Raw genomic sequence first — 17,744 nt, 5'->3', positions numbered from 1 at the left:
GGGAGGTGACCACTGCCCTGTCTGCGGGGGGAGGTGAACCATGTGTGATTGAGCGGCCTCGACCCCCTTAGTGCGATGACGGCGAATATCCCCGCACATCTGAAGGTCCTGTCACTCAATGTCAAAGGGCTTAATTCCCCCAATAAGCGGAATCAGGTATGGCGCTATCTTCTACACCACTCCCCTGACATCATCCTCCTCCAGGAGACGCATCTTCTGCGGGGGGACACCAGGCGCATGGCGCACCCTAAATACCCCATGCAATTCTGGGCATCCGCTGACACTAAAACGGCGGGGGTGGCAATCTTCTGCAGGGCTGGCTTTAGACGGGGACCCACGAAACCCTACAAGAGTGCTGACGGGCGTTTCCTCCGAGCCACGGTACAGCTGGGGAGCACACAGTTCACCCTGGGTTGCGTATATGCACCCAACCAGTCGCAGGATAAATACCTCCAAGCGCTTCTGCGAGATCAGTTTAAATCCGGTGACTCCCACACGATCCTGGGTGGGGACTTCAACCTTGTATGGGATCCGGAGCAGGATCGCGCGGGGGCTTCATTTAATGGCGCGGGCGCAATGTCTTCTGCCCTTAGGGCGCAGATCACGGATTCGGGATGTGTGGCGCTACCACAACCCGGGAGCCCGGGGTTACTCCTTTTATTCGCACTCTCAAGGGACATACTCCAGTATTGACTATCTCTTCACTTCCCTTGAGTTGACTCGAGATTCACTGACGGCCACCATCTCCGATATCTCGCTGTCGGATCATGCGCATGTGGAATTTCTGCTACAAGACCCGCTGGCTCGTGCCACTCGGGAGCGGAGATGGACCCTCCCTCCGAGCATCCTTCGAGACCCGGAGGATGTTGCCAGCATCCGAGACGCCATAGCCTCGTATTTCGCCATTAACGATAACTCAGACACGCCCTTCCCGACAGTCTGGGATGCCTTTAAGGCCACCATTAGAGGCTACATTACCTCCCTGGCTGTGGCACGAAGACGGGAGGCGTTTAAACTGGAAACCGACCTGGCCAGCGAGATCAAACAGGCGGAAACCCGGGACAGGGACTGTCCCTCGCAGGCGTCCAAGAGAACGCTCGCCAACCTCAGGGGGCAACTCCGAACGCTGCGCACCAACAAGGCGGAGCGCTCCCTGCTGGCGCTTAAACAACGATACTACGAGGGGGGGGCAAGGTAGGGCGTCTTCTAGCGGGTAGACTGCGGGCACGTACGGCTAGAGCTCATATTGCCAATGTAAGACGGCAGGACGGCACTTGCGCCACCACTGAAAAAGCCAAGCAGGAGGCCTTCGTTGCTTATTATTCCTCCCTATATGCAGAGGAAGCTACAACGGCGGAGACGCAAGAGGCTGTCCTTGCAGACTACGAGGGGGCTCCGCTGCCACCGGCTTGTGCGGCTGAATTGGAAGAACCCCTGCAGGAGGAGGAGATCTCTGCAGCCGTAAAGGACCTCCCCACCGGGAAAACACCGGGACCGGATGGCCGCCGCTGACCTTTTACCGCGTATTCCTGACCCAGCTTTGCCCGTACCTACTGCGGCTATACCGCTCCTTTTCCGACACCTCTGGCCCGTCCCCTGATATGGGCCTGGCGGAAATCGCCTTGATCCCTAAGCCTGGGAAGGATCCCGACCTGTGCGCTTCCTACCGCCCTATCGCTCTCCTGAATACCGATCTGAAGATATACACCAAAATTCTGGCCAAACGACTGGACCCGTATATGCCGGGACTAATAAATCCGGACCAGGTGGGGTTCATTCGGGATCGACAGGGGGCTGACAACGTGCGCAGGTTGGCACATCTAGTGGGGAGGGTGCGGCACTGGGACATCCCGGCTTGTCTTCTCTCGCTTGACGCGGAGAAGGCCTTTGATCGGGTCGACTGGGCCTTCTTGAGGGGGGTTCTCCAGAAATTCGGTATCGGTCCCAAAATGATCGCTAGAATCATGGCCCCTTATCTTGGACCGCAGGCCAGAATCAGGGTCAACGGCCAGCTGACACCGCCGCTCTCGATTCACAGGGGCACGAGACAGGGGTGCCCACTCTCGCCACTCTTGTTCGCCCTCGCGGTGGAACCGCTAGCGGCGCTGATAAGGCGTACCCTTAACATCCACGGAATACCCCACGGGGGACGTGACAACAAGGTGGCACTATTTGCAGACGACCTGATCCTTACTCTTACGTGCCCTCGCGACTCCCTCCCAGCGGTACACGAGGTGCTTTGCCTATATGAGCGGGAGTCCGGCCTTAAAATAAACCACACCAAATCCTGGGCGCTCAACCTCACCATCCCCGAGGAAGAGGTCCAGTTCCTGAAAGGAATTGTGCCTAACCAATGGGCGGAGAGCCACATCAAGTACTTGGGCCTTGATCTGACGCCCCATTTAGACTCTTGGTCCGCGAAGAACTGGACGGCATGCCACAAAGAAGTCCTAGCAGACCTACGGAAATGGAAGCCCTTGATGGTCTCGTGGCTGGGGCGCCTCAACGCGGTTAAAATGTCGATTCTCCCCAGAATTCTTTATGTCTTTCAGTGTTTGCCCACTCCGATCCCGCTCCACTACATTAGGAGTCTCCAGCGCAACCTCACGTCGTTCATTTGGGGTGGAAAACGCCCCCGGTTCTCCCAGAAGGTCCTTATGGAACCGAGGGATAGGGGCGGCCTCGCCTGTCCAAACTTACTACACTACTACTGGGCAGCGCACCTCCGGTTCGTGGTAGAATGGGGTGCACGTGAAAGCGACAAGCACTGGTTCCACATGGACCGGGCAGTCACGGGGCGCACTATATGGGATCTACCCTGGTTGCCGCGAGTGGCGCGATCCAGGAGTGCATACATGGCGGTCCCGACGAAAACGGTCCTGGATATCTGGGACAGGATAGCGGTGTCCAAAGGTCTCACCACGTTCCCGTCCCCGCACACCCCAATCGCTGGAAACCCGCACTTTCCTCCCGCCGCCCGGACTCGAGCATTTGAGAGCTGGACGCACGGAGACTGCAGGGTCATAGGAGACCTCTTCATTGGAGGCTCGCCCAAATCGTGGAAGGACTGCAAGGAAGAATTCAGACTACCCTCGACTGCTGGCCTGCTGCGCCATTGGACTATGGGAGACGACATGTACCGGGCGGCCACCAGGGCCTACACGCCCTTCGAGAAACTGGCACGTTCCCTAGGGGGGCTGAAGAGGCTTATCTCCCAAATATATAACATACTACAGCATCCCACCTCAACACCCACTCACCCCTACCAGAGGCAATGGCAGTCGGCAGCAGGCGTCGACATAGAGCCCTCCCAATGGGCCAGGCTGTGGAACGATATCCCCAAAATCTACCGCAGCATCCCCCAGAGGGAAAATGCCTACAAGATGCTCACGCAATGGTACTATACCCCGCTGAGACTTAGCAAAATGTTCCCTACCACCTCGCCGCTGTGCTGGAGGTGTGGATCTGCGACTGGTGACTTTGTGCATATCTGGTGGACGTGCCCTACTCTAGCTGTCTTCTGGAAGGAGGTACTAAGTCACATCAAAAGGGTGCTGGGCTTCCCCCTGCCTGAGGAGGTGTGCACGCTATTGCTAGGCATCCGACCCCCCGCGCTTAGGGCCCTCACGCGCAGCGACTGGATCCTCACGCTCCAAATGCTAGGCGCAGCCAAGCAACTCATCGCATTGTACTGGAAGCGGGCTGAAGCACCGCCGATAGCTTCCTGGTTTGTGCGCCTTTGGCAGGTCCTTGCTATGGAAATGCTTACGGCGCGGATACAAGCGAGAGACGCACGTTTCAAAGCAGTGTGGGAACCCCTTGTGCGCCACCTATGCTCCATCAGCTACGCGCGCCACATGCCTCCTAGGCTTCGTGCTCTACACCTATTTGACGACGCCCTTATCCCAGCTGACCCAAACAGATTATGCCCTTAACTGACCTCCCCAATGCAGGCGCTGTTGCACCCCGCATGCCCGCTCGCGCTCCGCCCCCTAACCGAAACGATGCTGCCGCTGTTTCTCCCTGCCCCCCTTTCATCTCTACCTAGCTACCCTCTGATTTTTTCTCCTTTCCTACTTGCCATTCTGGCCTTCGCCTCCCTATGGGGCAGTTGAGCCCTGTTGGGCCTTTAAAATCTGTGACACTACAGTTAGCTATTCTATGTGCGCCTCCCTCGCGTAGCAGCATGACAACCGCGCGAAGCCAACCTTTGCGACCATCACCCCTAAGCCACGCGGCCGGCCCCATTAGCGGGGTTGTAGGCAGGGCGCTGTGTTAACGCTTCTTCCCCGCCCCAGTTGGTATACACCTGTGAGTTCTTTTATGGGCGTCCAGCCTCAGCACGAGGTTGTAGGCTTATCGCTGTGTTCACAATAAAAACAGATTTGAACAGAAAATTAGTATAGTAAAAAAAATGAAGTAATTTGCGTAGTGGATATGTTATTCAGGTATTTGGGTACAATATTAGTATAGTTTAATATGGAATTTGAGAAGTGAACATGTTAGTCTGTTAATTTTGATTGATAAAGATAGTGGAGGAATAAAAGGATGAAGTATTTTTTTTTTTATGTCTTAGCAGTAGGAGGAGGCTTTTGGTAGATGTATAGGATGAGAGATAGGGTAGTGCATTGGAAGGAGTAGTAGAAGAAGTTTGAGATGAGTCAGAAGGTTGGGCTAGAAGATATATTGAGCGAAGTATCGGGTGAGAAATAGGGTAGTGCATTGGAAATGCTAGAAGAAAGTGATAAATATATAGATCCGTAATTACATTGAAAGTATATAGATACATAAAAGAAGGTAAGTATATGTAGATTAAAGATATTGATAGAGGCATATAGATCCATAATTACATTGAAGGTATATAGATACATAAAAGAAGGTAAGTATTTGTAGATTAAAGATATTGATAGAGACACAGGATGAGAAATAGGGTAGTGCATTGGATATGCTTTTTCAGGAGAAAAGTAACAGACACACTGATCCAAGAACATGGAAGGTACATAGATGCAAAATGGAAGTATGTACATGAAGACCAAAGATGATTTGTATTTATTATTATTATTTTTTTTCTCTCAACAACATACTTATTTTACATGTTTATACAAAGTAATACACAAAGATAGGTACATATCTATAGTGAAACAAAATGCTTGTATACAGAGGGATATGCTGTAAATTTCTGTTTGCGTATGGTGCTTATGTGGGGAAGAGCCAAATCTTGAGTAGTTTTCTGAAGATAAGGTGGTTGTCGGTGGACCTTATGTTGGGGGGTAAGGAGTTCCATAGTTTGGCTGCTTGAACAGAGAAGGATGTGCCACCCACGTTTTTTTTCTTGTATGGTGGGATTTGGAGGCGAGATTCTCCCTTAGAGCGGAGGTTCCTTTGTTGAATGTGTTTGGTGATTATATTCCTGATGAAGAGTGGTCCCATTCCATGCATTGCTTTGTGGGTGATACAAAGCAGCTTGAACTTGGATCTTCTGGCAACCGGTAACCACTGCAGGGCTTTCAAGGCAGGGGAGATGTGGTCTCGCGCCTTTATATGCAAGAGTAGTCTGGTAGCCGAGTTCTGAATCCATTGTAGTCTTTTCATGGTCGTTAAAGGTGATCCGTGGTAGAGGCTATTGGCATAATCGAGTTTGGACAGAACAAGGGATATGGTACCTTGCACCTTGTGTGGAAATCCCAAATGAGGGAAAATTTGTCGCAGCGGTTTTATAGTAGCTTGATCTTGCTAGTTTATCCACTTGGGCATTAATAGTCAGCTTGGAGTCCATGGTCATTCCGAGGTTTCTTACTTCCTTCGATACTTTAGGCCAGGGGTCTCCAAACCGGTCCTGGAGGGCCGGATCCATGCCAGATTTTTGGGATATCCCCATTGAGATACATGTAGTTATTTTAAAAATCTGGCATGGATCCGGCCCTCCAGGACCGGTTTGGGGACCCCTGCTTTAGGCAGTGATCCCAGTTCATCAGGCCTTGTGGCAAGCGGGTTGTAATGTTTCCAATCACCACACTTGAGTATTTCAGTTTTTGAAGCATTCAATTTGAGATGGCTCCAGGTCATCCACTGAACCACGGCTCTGAGACAGCTGAAAATTGGTGATTTTCCAATGTCTTTGGGGCATTCCAGTTGACGGAGTATTTGCGTGTCATCTGCATAGTTATAGCGCGTAAGGTGAAATTTATTGATCAGTACTGGTAATGACTTCATGTAGATGTTGAAAAGCATGGCCAAGATGATAGAACCTTGAGGGACCTCTGCATTTGTGGAGTACGGTTTGGACGAGAAAGGTGGGGTATGGATGACATTAGTTCTGCTCCGAAGGTAGGACGCGATCCAGTCTAGAGCAGTTCCCTCTATGACGGCTTCATAGAGTCTTTGTTTCAGAGTGTCATGGTCAACCTTGTCAAAGGCAGCTGAGAGGTCCAAGAGGAGGAGCGCAGCAACCTCTTTGCGGTCAACTGTATTCTCTAGGTCATCCCAGATGGCAAGGAGTGGAGATTCAGTGCCTCTTCCCGGATGGAATCCTGTTTGGAAGTCTGAAAGTATGTCATTCTCTTCAATGAATTGTGACATCTGGGCGAACGCTGCTCTTTCTATCAGTTTGCCCAGTAACGGTCCATTTGTAATGGATCTGTAGTTGTCAGGGTTCAGCGGGTCCAAGTTTGTTTTCTTCAGTAAAGCGCGTATGTATGACTTTTTTAGTTCTTCTGGAAATATTCCAGTAGTTAAGGAATCATTGATGATTCTTCTTACTGGAGTGGCAGCAGAGGTTGTTAAAAGAATTGTCTTAAAAGTTTGTGGCGGACAGGGGTCAGAAGGGCTGCCGGCAGGCCTTCTTGCTTTGACCAGGTCCATAACTTCATTGTGTGAGATGTGTTGGAAGGAACGGAGAGGCTTGATTAGAGCATTCTTGGATTGTTGTTTTGTACAAGGGTTAGTGCTAGTGCTTTGTTTATGTTTTAAGTACAATTCGAACGTGTCTGCTTTGTCCGTTTAATGATTTGCCACTTTGTCTGTGAAATCTTGAGTAACAGGATGAGTTCCTTCTAGGCAATTTGGTTTGAAAAATTCATTGAGTATTTCATAGAATTCTTTATTTGCACATTTAGCGTTTTGAATTCTGTCTGAATAGTACCTTTTCTTAGCTTTTTTGATAGCAGACTTGTATAATCTGTTAATTTTCTGTAGGTGAAGTTTATCTTGTTTGGCGTTTGTTTTGAGCCACGTACGTTACAGCTATCTAATTTCAATTTTCAATCAATAAAACTATATTTAGTTTGTTACAACCATAAAAGTATGCACTTTACATCTATTCCTTCTATTAAAACCATAGGCAAATCAATTTCTAAAAAATATAGCACATGTTCATCACATATAAAATGACCCATGACCATAAAAATAGAAGTTACATATTATTATAAGATAGTTAAAAGCAACAGTTCATCCCTATAAGCCCAATACTTCCAATAGAATAAATACAGTACTGTTATCTATCAATTACACCATCTCCTATTATCTTCAGGGAACACATAGATTTATTACTCTGTACACTTGAGGAACACTTTAAATGTACACATAAACTTCCCCATGGCACAGGCTATGTCTAAGTTCATCAAACCCATTAGAAGGTTCACAGCTTGCCCCCTATTCGTAATCCTATATTTTCTGAATATTGGGCATAAGATCTCCTTTCGTATATCTAAAAATTCCATACAGTCAAATAAAACATGTAAAATATCACAGCGGGTACGCAAAGTGCAAGTGTATTTCCCATTATAATCTAACACGAGGTTTTTAACCCCATTGTTTGCGTAACAGGGGTTTATTCCAATTCGCGCTTTTAACACCTCCGGTCTTAAATGATAGCTGGGTAACCTATCAACATAAGGATAATGTTGGTCCATTTCCCAAGCCAAGGTCATGTGGGACACTGACGTTTTCTGCAAAAGATACTCCCGATCATGTATACGGGACGTATCAAAGCCCAATGTCCTAAGTTCTTTCTTGTCTATTAGTGGATGTCCTAGCTGCGGGCAAGGCTTTAAACCTAACACTCCATACGCTTCCCTTAGTGAAGCTCTTGTCTCTGTCACCCATGATAGCTCACTAATGGCAATTTCAGCTTTACACCATTGGGAAATTTTATGGGACTCCTCTGCCCCTAATCGCTGCCAAAAACGTATTAGGGCCATACAGGCTGTTATGGTCCAGGAGGTAATTCCCAGCTCTAGTCTTGCAGCCTGTACCATAGATGATTTTGGCAACGAGAACAAGCTTTTTAGAGTGTTTCCCTCTTCTTTATCCCAGCAGATTTTGCCACGTAAGTAAAGTACTTCTGCCCCATACAGTAATTGTGGAGGGACCATTGCTAGATAGGCCTTTATAACCGGCCTGTCTGACATTTCTCCGTATACACTGTTAAACCTTTTTAGGCCCTTCACCGAAGCCGCTGCCCTCATTTTCAAGGTTTCCGGATGAATATACCATTTTAGGTTATTCGTGAACCACATTCCTAAATATCTATACTCGTTCACCCTCTCGAAAAGTTCTGTACCAAGATACCATGTGAACTTTGTTTTCCTCCTCCCGAAACATAACATTTTGGTCTTCTCCATGTTCACTACTAGTTTTTTAATTAAACAGTATTCTTTAAACATGTTTAGTTTTCTCTTAAGACCTATCTCCATCTGGTCCATAATCACCAGGTCGTCTGCATATAATAAGCAGGATACATGGTTTCCTCCCAGTTTCGGCTAGCCCCTCTAACCTCACTTAGTTTTCGGGGTAAATCGGCTACGAACAGGGAAAAGAGTAAAGGGGCAAATACGCACCCCTGCCTCAAGCCGTTTCTAATTTGTTGTTTTATGTCTTTTATTTCTATGTTTCTCCAAGGCGCTTTTTTTCTTTTGTTCTGTTGTGTGGTTTTGAGAGGTATCAGGATGTCAAAAGCTTCCTGTAGCCACTCATATACATTTTGAACAGTTTATGGTTTCCAGATTTGTACTGGATGTTAGTTGTGTTTCCAAGTGTTCCAAATTGAGTTTGTTCCACGGCCGATAGGTGGATGGATGTAAGGTAGTTTTAGGTGAGTCGCTTAGCGTTATTTTGTGTTGGAAGGCAAGCAAGTGGTGGTCTGTATTGCTGTATCTGTGTTAGGTGTGGTGGAAGAGAGAGAGCTTGGCATTGGAGTTTGTTTCTTTGTGTGGTTTTGAAAAGTGGGTATATGTTTGTATTTTGTGATGGTAAGTATTATGAGGTGTTGCGTTTTGAAGATCTTGTTGTTTTGGTGTGTGTGATATTTTTTGCTTTTGAGGAGTAGTGAAAAAGGGTGCTGATGTATATGTTTTATGCAATGGATTTGGTTGTGTAGTATTGTTTGTGAAAGGAGGTTGTGACGTAGAGGGGGTGGTGATGTGTTTATGAGTAGAGTGTATGTTGTGTGTAGGAGAGAATGAAGTAGGGGTCAGAGTGTTTATCTTAGACTGGTTTTTTGCAAGAGTTACAAAGTGTGGTGGTGTGCAGTGTGTGTGTTGTGTGTTAGTGTTATTATGGTAGAAGGGAGAGGAGGGTGTTTGTTGGACAACTGATGGAAGGATGATTATATGTGTGTTAGAGATAAAAGGTGGTCTGTTATGTGTAATTACAGCAGGGAGAGTTTGTCTGAATGGGATGTAGTTATGTATGGTGTTGATTGGTGTTGTGTTACTGATGAGTGTATTGGTTAGTGGTATAGGACAGTGTTGTGTACTGTTTGTAGGTGATGGTGGATATGTGTGGTAGTTGGGATAGTAGGGTGTGTAGATGTGGTTTGGTTGGGTTTGTAGTGCATGCTGGTACATTAATCTGTGCATAGTGTTGTACATTTGGTGGGAGTGTGTTGTTCTGTTTGTGGATGTGGATGCTGTGGGATGGGTATAGCTAAATGGGCAGCATTTCTGGCCCTAGTCCCAACCAGTCTCGAACAGGCTCAAACAGGTAACTGCCCTTGTCCTCTCTGCCCTTAACAGGCTCAAACAGGTAACTGCCCTTGTCCTCTCTGCCCTTAATAGGCTCAAACATGTAACTGCCCTTGTCCTCTCTGCCCTTAACAGGCTCAAAGAGGTAACTTCCCTTGTCCTCTCTGCCCTTAATAGGCTCAAACAGGTAACTGCCCTTGTCCTCTCTGCCCTTAGCCTCGATGCCCGGGCTGAGACGCCCTAAGCCTGACCTTTTACAGCCCTAGTATTCAGGTGACCCCTTCAGCCAATGGGAACCCTAGCCCTAACACTAGCCAATCACAACACTAGCCCTAGAAAATCTAGAACTAATAGGAGACCAGGACCTTGCAGCCAATCTTAGCCCTAGTCCAAGCACCCAATCAGTTCAAACACCCTGATCTCTATGTCAAATAAAGGCCCTAGCCCTACCAGTAGTCCCAAAACATGTCCATGCAACCAAGGGCACAGGTAGCCTAGTCCCTACTTCCAATAGAAAGTCTAACCTACTCTAAGTCCTACACCTAGTCCAGCAACCAATCACACCAGGAGCCCTAATTGCTACTTTCAATTAAAGGTCTAACCCTAGCCCTAGTCCCACCCTACTCCCAACAACATGGGAAGCCCTAGTCCCTATTTCCAATAACAATCCTAACCCTAGCCCTAGTCCCAACCCTACAATGATTGAACCACAGACACAGAAACCAATCAGAACCCTCAAATACCCAACCAATGAGGACATTAACCTTAATCCAATAGAAACACCAGATACAACCACCAATCAGTGTAGACATGTACCAACCACTAGCAGACCATATAAGGTCTCAGCTACCTCGGACAAGGTTTGCTGGCCAGGGAGTTGGAAGCTGCTTCTCCTGTTCAGAATCTCCTAGGAGACAGACAGGCTCAATCCCCACTTTGGGCTTCTGCAGTAAAGGCCTCAATAACTTGAAATCTAACCATACTGTTTGGATAAAACTTTACTCCCTCTGCTGGCCAAAAAACAAAGTGCACAGGCCCTAGTAAACACAGTTTAAACAGCTCACAGAAGCACCCTCTGATGCAGAAAATCCCTGTTGCTGGGGTTGGGGGGGGAGGCAGGGGGGCTGGTTTCACTGGCTTGTGAACACAAAATGGTGGCTGGGAGTGCACTGTTTTAACTAAGCATGGGCAGAAAATCCATTCCGCTCGCGGTTTTTGCAGATTTTTGGTAAATTCGCAATCCGCGAGATTCGCGAATTTTCCTCAAAATCGGCGAGCGGAACGAATTGGGTCAAAAGTTCAAGCTGACTTTTTGTAACTATTTTAGAATGGCGTCGGCAAGCTGCCAGAGCCTCTAAAATAGTTACAAAAGTCAGCTTCAACAGGAAGCACTAATAGATAAAGTAAATCAGGTGCTAGAGTTGAAGCTCAAATTCAGTTACACAATCTTTAATCACCCCAAAATTGGGGTGATTAATGACTGTGTAACCTAATTTGACCTTCAACTCGAGCACCTGCTTTACTTTATATATTAGTGCTTCCTGTTGAAGCTGACTTATGGCTGAGGGCAGAAGGGTACAAAGTGGGACAGAGGGCATGAGTTAGGCAGAGGGCAGAAGGGCACAGAAACCAGTGGGGCAGAGGGAAAAGGGCACAAACAAGAGTGGGGCAGAGGGCAGAAAGTCACAAAAACAAGTAGTACAGAGGGCAGAAGGGCATAAAAAACGAGAGGGTGGCAGTGATGAACCAGGCAAAAAAAAACGCGAACACGCAAATCGCCCCGCGAACACGCAAAGCTCCCTGCAAACACCCGTGAACACGCAAAAATATAAAATCTGCAAATTCGCAAGAACTCGCAAATTGTGCGGATTGCGAATTCGCAAATCCGCAAATTCTCGGATCGTGAATTCGCAAAATTCGCCCATACTTACTTTTAACATACAGGTCTTAGCACAGAGCAAATGAGAAATTTGGAGGGAAAACAGAATTGTCACCAAGGAATGAGAGGGACAAACTACAGAGGTTGGACTGCAAATCCCACAATTCAACACGCTAAATGGAGGCAATCATGAGCAGGAAAAACCACAAGTTTAAAACACAACACAGGTGATCAAATATGCAATTACAGGCAGGATAAAACTACAATTTTTAACTGTAACAACCACACGCAAAGACAGTAAAAACAGAAAGTGAAAATCGTTTTTAAAACAACTTTTTGTCTTGGGAAGAGACAGCACTAGTCTGTCTCCTTACCACTTCCTGGACTCTGCTCACTGCATTCTGGGGCACAGGTAGGCTGCAACTCACAAGATGGAGGAGAATGATTTGGGGTGCACCCAACAAGGCCTTAAGAGGCCTGGGCAGGTGTGAGAGGAGGGCTCAGACGTATCTGGTAGCTGAATAGCCAATGGTCTGCTGGCCTGGGGGTGGGGGCTGGGCAGCTGCTTCTCCTGTTCAGAATCTCCTAGGAAACAGACTCAATCCACACTTTGGACTGCAGCAGGTAAGGGCCTCACTAACTTGAAATCTAACCATACTGTTTGAATAAACTTTACTCCCTCTGCTGGCCAAAAAACGAAGTGTACATGTCTTAGTAAACACAGTTTAAACAGCTCACAGAAGCACCCTCTGATGTAGAAAATCCCTGTTGCTGGGGGGGGGAGGCAGGGGGGCTGGTTTCACTGGCTGGTGAACACAAAATGGTGGCTGGGAGTGCACTGTTTTAACACACAGGTCTTAGCACAGAGCAAAGGAGAAATGTGGAGGGAAAACAGAATTGTCACCAAGGAATGAGAGGGACAAACTAGAGAGGTTGGACTGCAAATCCAACAATTCAACACGCTAATTGGAGGCAATCATGAGCAGGGAAAACCACAAGTTTAAAACACAACACAGGTGATCAAATATGCAATTACAGGCAGGCTAAAACTACAATTTTTAACTGTAACAACCACAGTCAAAGACAGTAAAAACAGAAAGTGAAAATCGTTTTTTAAGCAACTTTTTGTCTTGGGAAGAGACAGCACTAGTCGGTCTCCTTACCACTTCCTGGACTCTGCTCACTGCAATCTGGGGCACAGGTAGGCTGCAACTCACAAGATGGAGGAGAATGAGCAGGTGTGAGAGGAGGGCTCAGACTTGCCTGGTTGCTTAATAGCCAATTGTCTGCTGGCCTGGGGGTAGGGGCTGGGCAGCTGCTTTTCCTGTTCAGAATCTCCTAGGAAACAGACCGGTTCAATCCACACTTTGGAATGCAGCAGGTAAGGGCCTCACTAACTTGAAAACTAACCATACTGTTTGAATAACACTTTACCACCTCTGCTGCCCAAAAGACGAAGTGCACAGGCCCTAGTAAACACAGTTTAAACAGCTCACACAAGGAACCTCTGATGTAGAAAATCCCTCTTGAAGCAACTGAGGGCCACGCAAAGTGACCTTGCGTGGCTTCATAAATCTAGTTTTTGAGTTATGCCGTGCATGTACCACATTGCGTGGTGCAAGTGCGATGTAACTGGCCTCATAAATATGGCCCCAAGAGCAATGAAAAGAGAAAGATAGAAACAGACCATGAATGAGCAAGTGATATATCTGGAGATAAACTCGCGATAGAGGCTGAAAAAGACAGAGAGACTGTGGTAAAAGAGGATTGCATTGTCAGGTGTGATTATGATTATTATGCATTTTCGTTTTAGAAAACATCAGTCTGACAAAAAACTAAAGCAGTGTTTGGGCCAGCTATTAAAAAAAACAAATCCAAAACTTGATGATGACCTCGCTCCTAAAACCATCCATCCACACCCTAGGCTTCCATCAGAACCCACCAACAGACTGAGCAAAGGCAGCAGTAGATGGCATGAGGACTGAGGAGATGCAAGTCTTATCCATGCTGCACAGGATCAGTGGTGGCCGCCACTAACGGAAGGTGGTGAGGCAGGTGAGGTGAGCGCATGGGGGGGTGAAGGGCGGGATGTACACACAGGCCTGGATGCAGTCACCGGGTAATCCCCCATTTTTGCAGGCACCTGGTAATCCCCCATTTTTGGGCCCAGGGGGCCGTTTTTGTTACAGGGACGTTTTTGCAGCATAGCTGCAAAAGCGGTCCTGTAACAAAATTGGCCGAAAGCCGACCCAACAAAGAGCTCAGTCGCACCCCCAGGGGACCGGCCAAACACTTTGCCAGGGCCGGTTTTGGTTCTTAGTCCGGCCCTGTTTACACAGGCCGGGTAAATACAATTTTTTAAAATGTACCTGACGCCGCTGGCTGCCTCCTGCGTTGTGTCACTCTTGCTTGCCTCTTTCTGGATCCCAGCAGCCCTTGGGATAGTCTCCCAGCCAATCCCTGTACTGCAGAGCAGTGCAGGGATTGGTCAGCGCCGGCAGAAAAGATGCCCTGCTCAGACCAGGGAGTCTGTGGGGGTTTCTCCAGCCTGGCTGCTGAATGCAGCCGGGCTGGAGAAACCTAAGTGTGCATGTGTTTTGGGCAGCCAAACACACATGAGCACTTAGGGAGTGTACAAGAACTCCTCCTCCACCTGCCCATGCCTGCCCCTCCATGCACAAGCTGGCAAACGAAAAATAACACAATGCTAGAGCATTGTTTTATTTTTTGTTTGCTGGCTCACCAGGCAGTAGGGTGACGCTCCTCCGCCATTTTTGAGGAGCCGCCATTGATGACCCACGTAACTAAAAGATCGAGAAAAAGACACACACATAGAAAGGCACAGATAGAGAAACACAGAGACAGATGGATAGATAGATAAATAGATAGATAGCAACAGAGAGAGCGACAGATGGAGAAAGATAGATGAGGCAGATAAGCAATGACCTGGTCCATAATCTCGATAGGATATTAGGCCATCTTGACCTTAAGTAGAAGCAACAAGGTACACTTGATCTGAGATGAGTGAGTGAAAGTCATAGGGAGAAGCGCCTAAAGAGGGACGGTGTGGAATTTAACTGTAGATTCTAGGGAGGATAATAGACTAGAAAAAAGAAGGATAACTTTGAGTACATCACTACATCATGAGTCATTTCTAGAGAAGCCTTGTTAGGCGGTTTCCTCCAGCACAAAGACGGGTTCTTATGTAGGTTTGAGAATTATGGTCACACCCTTTGAACATATGTATAGGTGCAACATTAAATAATGGTCTTGTGTCTATTAGTCCTGCACTTCAATGAGGCATTCCAATGACACGCAGGTTTTTTCTTCCCAGTAGCCATTCACAAGGCCCCTTTGAAGATCATGTGCTGTTGTTCACTGAGCACAATAAAGGTTTGCTGAGAAAGATATTTTGGTAATTCATTTTAATTGAATTGTATTGTCACTTCAGCACCACTAGGAGCAACACCGAAGCAGAAGCTACACCTTGTGCACTGCACATGCAATGCTGTAGGGGACAAAGGACGTGAATGGCCAAATTGAGCTGTGTAGCACCAAACAAGAGCAAATAGTACAGCATGTTCAAACATAATCACATCAACAATGGCAATAAACTCTAACTCAATAACAAAATCCTCTCACTGGGCCCGATTCACAGAATGAACTTAAGACTCAATCCTAAACTTACTACTATTTTGGTATTCACAGAATGCACTTACTACTTTTGGTATTCACAGAATGAACTTACTCCTTTTGGTATTCACAGAAGTTGGGATTTTGTCTTAAGTCTGTCTTAAGTTTGTCTTAAGTCTGTCTTAAGTCTGTCTTAAGACAAAATCCTAACTTCTGTGAATACCAAAAGTAGTAAGTTAATTCTGTGAATGCCAAAAGTAGTAAGTGCATTCTATGAATACCAAAATAGTAGTAAAGTTTAGGATTGAGTCTTAAGTTCATTCTGTGAATCGGGCCCATGGTCCGAAGCCAGATAGAACTCAAACTATCAATCTGCGTGAAAGATATCGAAAAGCTAATTTCCTAAGGGTGAGAAGAAGGGGCTCTGGGTCCTAATGGGATCACACAGCAGTCTTTAAGGAAATAAGCTGTAACTACTGTACAATTTACAAATGTGGTCAACGCTGACAGCTTAGAATGTGCCTGGCGTCTCCTAAAAACAATAAAAATGCTGCATACCAACACGTAGGTCAGGATCAAATTGGCAGACTGTTCTTGACAGTCAAGGATGAGACCAACAAGTGAAGGACCGAAAGAGAGCTGTGTGTGGGCCCCAAAACTTTTTAACTTGTTCCTCTCTGACCTACCTGCATTATTAAACTAAATCAACAGTCATGCGCCAAAAGTGGGAGGAATCTTACTGTCAAATATGCTAGATGCGGATGATTTAGTTCTGGTCAGTATGACAAGAGCAGGACTGCCACGCCTTTTGGACTCCGCCTTAGAATATTCCAACAACAATGGGTGGACCATAAACATGAAAAAGCATGCTGACATTCCAAGGAAAAACAAATCAAACAACCACACCGGGCACTTGGGAAAAGAAAGGGTGGAACCAGCCAATGTGAACAAATATCTTGGAGTACTATATAAATCCAACTGCAGGTTTTCAGCTCAAATAGAAGAAAGAAAAAGAAAAGGCAAAGCACTTGCGGCTGGGCGTAGCTTGCTGCATAAGAAGATGAAGGGCTCTTGGCTCTGCCCGATCCTGCAGGTGGCACAAACTAAAGTTCTCCCTACATTGTCCTATGTTAGTGAGGCTCTGAGGGATCAGATCAGCACAGTACTGGAAAACACTCTCTCAAAAATCTTCAAGTCCATCATCTACCAGCCAGAGTACATGTTTCCTGCACAAACATGGTTGGAATTTGGCCGGGTAGAACAAACCTTGGGCAGGCAGGGGGCTTTTTTGAACTGCTACCTAAGCTTTAAACTTGCTAAAGAGGGATTCTTGGGTCACCACCTCTGGCTGGAAATCAAGAGAGGGACTGTTCGCCTATGAGAGCCTTTCTTCAAAAGTCACCTACTACCTTTAGCCTCTCATCGATATGGGCTGCAAATCTGAGCCGCAGCGAGCTGAAAAGATTAATGAAAGTAAACACCAAAGCATTGTCTCTTCTGGAAGACCAGCAGTTGCTGGCAAGGAGAAGCCACGGATGGCTAACACTCAGTAATTGCATGAAGGTAACCCCCAAGGATATCTGGTGTTACCTTATAGCAATTACACCAAGGAGCAGATTTCAGAGTTCAGACTGGGGATACTACCTAAATCACAACACTTTCCGCTTTGGAGCAAGAAAGAAAATGGGGACCTTTGCTAGGCTCCGCAGTCAAGCACCAGAGGACATTATTCATGCGCTGTGCCTCTGTAAAGCTACCCTGAATGATCGTCGGAAAATCCATACAAAGGCTTCATCAACAGAGGGGTAAGAACTCCCAGAGAGGCTGCTATAGCGTGCTTCAAACCTACGGCCCTAAAACTGAACTGTGCATTGAAAACATGTCTTCAGACAGTGGAGAATAAGGCATTGGCCGTAGAACCTACAAAAAGCAGAGAGACTCAGTGAGAAGGGTGCGGTCAGCCATTGGGGCATTTTTGGCACTAACCAAATTGTGAATTGTAAGGGCTTTACAAAACCAAGGCACATTTGCACTTTCATTTTGCGATCAGTAATTGCGACACCAATAGTACGAGTTGGAAAGAACATACGGGTCAGAGATAAAACACTTTGCTGCTGACTGTCATTAATGCACTTTAAACTAACCTCTCTTGAACAGCACGCCTCCTACATCGGAGAAGAGCGCTAGCACTTTTTTTAATTACATATCAAACTGATCTGTATTGTTCTATCAGTCACACTCCACCTCTGCATTTAGGCAAATGGTCAGGA

This window comes from Lissotriton vulgaris, chromosome 6 (genome assembly GCF_964263255.1).
Source record: "Lissotriton vulgaris chromosome 6, aLisVul1.2, whole genome shotgun sequence".
In the NCBI taxonomy this organism is placed as follows: domain Eukaryota; kingdom Metazoa; phylum Chordata; class Amphibia; order Caudata; family Salamandridae; genus Lissotriton; species Lissotriton vulgaris.
The sequence above is the reverse complement of the archived record's forward strand: the minus strand, read 5'-3'. Positions refer to the sequence as shown.